Below are 5,388 nucleotides of genomic sequence, written 5' to 3'. Positions count from 1 at the left end.
TTTTTAGAATGAAACAGGCTATCGGAAATAATTTTTTAAATGGTAAAAAAATAATAAGACAAAAAATTACGTTGGAAATAAATTTTAGGGGTTGCGTTTTCCACCCCTTACAACCATGGGGTAAACCAAATAAATTACTGGCTAAGTGTCTTTTTGGTAGTAGAAAATGTCAGGTTAATTTCAATATTGTAACTTGTTTAGTGCTTGTGAAAAAAATTGTTAAACAAATTTTATGTACCCCCTTTAAGGGGCTGTATCTTAACAAGGGATGCTCCAATGAAGTTTCTTTATATGAAAGATCCTATCTTTTTTTCGATGAGGAATCACCCCCTTAAATGTTTTACACTTATTTAGTTACACCCTGTATAATTAACAAAAATGGTCACTATTTATCCCAATATATGGAGCAAACAAATGTAAACAATTTTCAGGAAAAGGCAACGCTTAATTTTATTCGCAAATATGGGCGTATTATTTGAAGCGTTTTGGGAATTTAAAAATTGGGAAAAATCGTGAACATAAAAAATATATAAAATAACGCACCAGTCAATAACGATCACTCAGATTTCGTACAGAATTCAGTATTGTTATCTCAACAGCTACACTACAACTAACATCTATATAACTGTGTAATAAAATACCTAGAGATAAATAAATATTTATTACTAAAATCTAAATATACCATATTGTATAACAAACATCTGATAAGTCGTGATTATAAATTCTTAGCTTAAGGAACTGTAGTCCTAAAATGAAAAATAAAGATTTAAGACATTTATGTAGGAATTATTCGAAAAAGCAATAAATATGTGAAGATTTTAAAAAATTTTAAAAAGTGTTAGAACTGTATTCAGCTAGTCTAGTCATCTACAAAATGTAACGTGAACCTCGAGATGAACAAATATTTATTGTTAAAATCTAAATCATTAATTTTGTATTTATTATACATCTGATACTGATAAAGTCATGATGAAATTGTATGATAATTTCAATAAAAATATTCCAGATTGTAAAATAAATTTGTACAAGGATAAAAAATACAGTACATAATTATTACTAAAAAAAATTATGAATATCAGTAAAAATAATTTGATATTGTAAGTACTTATTAAAAAATTTAAATACCAATAAGGCTCTAAAGATATATTTAAATATAGTTTAAAATATATTCAATGATATTTATATCAATATTAAATATACAGGGTGTTTCGCATAAGAAGCGACAGAACAGGGGCTTGTAGAGGGGAACCCAAAATAATTTAAATAATTTAACGCAACTTACTTTAATACTAAACTGCACCCCCCTCAGAAGTTATAATCCTTAATAGTGGGGTTTCAAATTTCGAAAAAAATCAATATCTCAGTTATATTTGAACTTAAAAAACCAAATTTGGCACAGGGTGTGAGTGTACCAAGAGCATTAATTGACAATAAGTAGAGTTCAATATTGATGCATTTTAAAGGGTTGATAAGGGATGATGCACCACTGAAATGTGACAGAATTTTTTAACTCTTAAAAAATTATTACTTTATTTATATGGAGAATTTAATTCTAAAACTTTTCTTACTCTTGCTAGTTTTCAAAAAACTTTGTGATTTTCAACAAAAACACGAATTAAATACTTACCGATCAATAATAATAATAATACCTATCCAAAAATTTATTTTAAACTCGAGTTAGAAATGTCGAGGAGTTACTGAATAAGCATTTATTGGAATACTCATGATAGTTATGTAAATTTGTAATACCTCTGTGGGAGAAACAAGTTTCATCAGTAAACAGAATTTTCTTTTGAAAATTAATGCCTTGATGTAAAATAAACTGACAGAAAATCACTCATTTAACCAAATCAATCGGTAACAATTCTTGCAGTTTTTGGATATGTGTGGGTGTAGTAGATTACGTTTGATCACTCGGTGCACAGAAGTTTGCCATATACCAGTTTATCGAGATAGAGTTCTAGTACTAATATGTGTGTCATCTTCAATTGTATTGAAAATAAGTTCTTCGTTTTGTGCCCTGATTGTAATAGCACATTCTCAAGTATTACTGAAAGACTTACCTGTTTCTCGAGACCGTCTTTCAACATTGGAAGATGTTTCTCCATAGAGGATTACCTGCATGATTTGAAAAGCTTCTCCGATATTCCTCAACACTTCTGTAGTTTCCTTCACAGAAACCTAACAATAATAGCATATCAACTTGTACGCTAAATAATAACTTCATGGCCATTTTCAAAACACTCCGCAAACAATTACTAAAATTAAATGTTTTTTCCTGATCGTCAAGTTTGACGTTTAAATTCATAGCCAACTTATGAATTTTCGATAATTTTAAATAAAAGCTACAATACGGTCATTCGTGTTTATGTTGACAAATGACAAAGTTCTTTGAAAACTAACAAGAGTAAGAAAGGTTTTAGAATTAAATTCCCCATAAAATAAACTAATGTTTTTAAGTCCGCCAATGGGTTAAAAAATTCTGTCATATTTTAATGGTGCATCATCCCTTATCAACCCTTTAAAATGCTTCCATTGAACTCTACTTATTTTCGATTAATGCTCTTGGTACACTCACACCCTGTACCAAATTTGGTTTTTCTAAGTACAAGTATAACTGAGACATTGATTTTTTTCGAAATTTGAAACCCTACTTTCAAGACATAACTTTTCAAGGGTGCAGTTTAATATAAAGATAAGTTGCGTTGAATCACCATATATTGAATTCCCCTACATGCCCCTACTCTGTGTCGGTTCTTATGCGAAACACCCTGTATACACAGGTAACTCAATTTTGTTTAAATTTAAATTTTTGTTAGTGATAGTGAAATAATTAATAAGGTGTATTAACTGATTTGAAAATAAATATAGGTACGTACCAGTGTATTTAAATAGCAAATACTATAACATCGTCGGAGGAAAATAATATCTAAGGATATTCTATTGTACCATTAGAATATGTTTGTCGAAAAACATAACAAATACATATTTGTTGATAGTCTGACAGTTTGACTTTGACAGCAAAATGAAAACTGAAAACACAACAAATAATGGAATGTACAATTGTTCTTGTGTATGGTTGGCATAGATTACAGAATGGTTGAACAGGTAAATGACATTCTACGGTAGGTAGCTCCATCTGTTTGCATACACAAATTTAAAACTAAATATATTTTTAAAAATACATCTATGTTTATATTTTTATGGTAAAATAGTGTACACAATATATTTTAATAGTATTTACTGAAGTTGCTTTTATAGTAAATACATCAAACATTCAAATTTTGGTCAAATTTGATTAATCAAAATAATTTGATGACGATATCAAACATTATAACTTTCATACTATCAAATTGATTTGGTCAAATTAATAAAATAATGTATGTGTCAAAAGGATAACAAAAAGAATAGAGAGTACACCAATCATTTTTACAAAATTGAACGGCAAAATACAAACATATACATATAAAAAACGGATCCGTTTCTGTTAGGTATATAGTTGTTATTTGTGATAATTAGTTGTATCTGTATTTACATATTGTATAACAGTACTAAATAAGTAAATAAATAATATTTACACTAGAATTTTTTTTTTTCAATTCGGTATACCTTTGTATTTCCGCTTCAACATGAATTGTACAGGGTGATCGAGAATGATACATACAGATGTGGTGCATGAGATTTGGTTTGAGACAAGACAAGACAAAGATGAGGCAAGATCGGTATTAACATCTAAACGCTCTAGATGTGTTTTGTTCTTTTCTAATTGTAACAGATAAAAAGACAGAGATATACAGAGAGTTCGAGAATGATTGACCGGATTCTGAACGTACCCTGTCTCAATTGCTATCGCGCCACTATTCTATGGCTAGAAATTGGCCTCAATGATTTGGGATCGAGGGGGATTATCCCTCTTTATCCTGCCTCATCTCGTGTAGGCCTGGACAGCCTTCGTAGGTGGGCCCCATCCGTCGTCTACCCCGACCGCNTATGTAGGACTAAGCAAGTAAATGTTATAAGAATATTTACATGTGGAGTTATATATAAAAAAGTTAGTATTTTCGTAGATTTCAGTACCTAAAACCTTGATGGTTTGATCGTTTTTTGCACCTGTTTATTCGTTTTACTGCGGCGTCTTTGAAAATACTCAGGTGGTATGACATAACATTCCTATTATTTGATAAGCTTTAGATTATTCAGTTATTAAATGTTTGAAATTATTTGTCTTTGCGGAAAACACGATTTAAAGAATATGGGGCACTTAGTAAATGTAAGTTGCATTAAATTTGCCGATTTGCTATGACAGACATAACACCGAAAATTAGCCCTACTGAGTAATTAGAACACAAAAATTGGCCTGTGTAATACGTCAATAAATTAATTTAAACTTTTTCATGAATTACTTAATTCTTCGAATATCTTTGATTGTGTAAAGTTACGGACTTTTACACAGTCAAAGAAATTGATAAACCTTCTGACATTGAATTAACTGTTATACAATTACCTATCGACAATTTATTGATAATAATGAAAACATTGTACGAATAGGACAGGCTCTAATTTTTCAACAATTCTTTAGTAAGTTCTGGTTACATTTGGAACATATAATGAAAGCCGTGTTTATGATAAAAATTATTAAACAAGTTATATATGGGTCTCGATTCTCTTGAAACTTAATTAAATTTATCGAGTAATTACAATAAGAAAATAAGTTGTACAATATACTTGTTAATGTTTTCAATAAATTTATAAATTTCTTCATAAACTAGTTAATGAATTAATTTATGAATTTCTTTGAGTGTAAAACTAGTAAGGTGGTAGAAGATGATGGACCTCTTAAAACAGGCCGTTTTCATATGAAATACAGAGTGACCCATTTGAAAGCGGGCCACCCTCATAATATTTTTATTTATGAAGCGATTTTGACAAATTTTTTTTTTTTAATGTAGAGGGAGCAAAGGTGTATTTTGGGGTCAAGCGGCATCCAGTTCTTTTTTAAACTAAGGCCTACTAGATCACATTCAGAGGCTGAAAAATCCAGAATCCATATTAGCGAGTTTTTTAGAAAAAATCTGCGTACGCCACTGGATTCGGTGGAAAAATTAGAGGTACTTCCCTTTCGGATCTGTCTCTGTCATCACAAAGTTTTACTATTTCAATCTTATGTTGTAACGTTAAATTATAGTCATACTTTTTGACAGTGCACTTAAGGAACAATACGTAAATTTCACTATTGAGCTAATAAATTTGACATATTCGTCTTTTGTTCAGTCATCTGCGATTTAAGTAATTGCAAAGCCTGCTATTAAGAATATTGTTCATCACTATGGAGCTGTATTATTAAAGCATGTTTAAATAAAACAAAGATTGCCACTATTATGAATAACT

Source organism: Anoplophora glabripennis, unplaced genomic scaffold, assembly GCF_000390285.2.
Source record: "Anoplophora glabripennis isolate ALB-LARVAE unplaced genomic scaffold, Agla_2.0 scaffold2172, whole genome shotgun sequence".
Taxonomy (NCBI): Eukaryota; Metazoa; Arthropoda; class Insecta; order Coleoptera; family Cerambycidae; genus Anoplophora; species Anoplophora glabripennis.
This window is presented reverse-complemented; position numbering follows the sequence as displayed.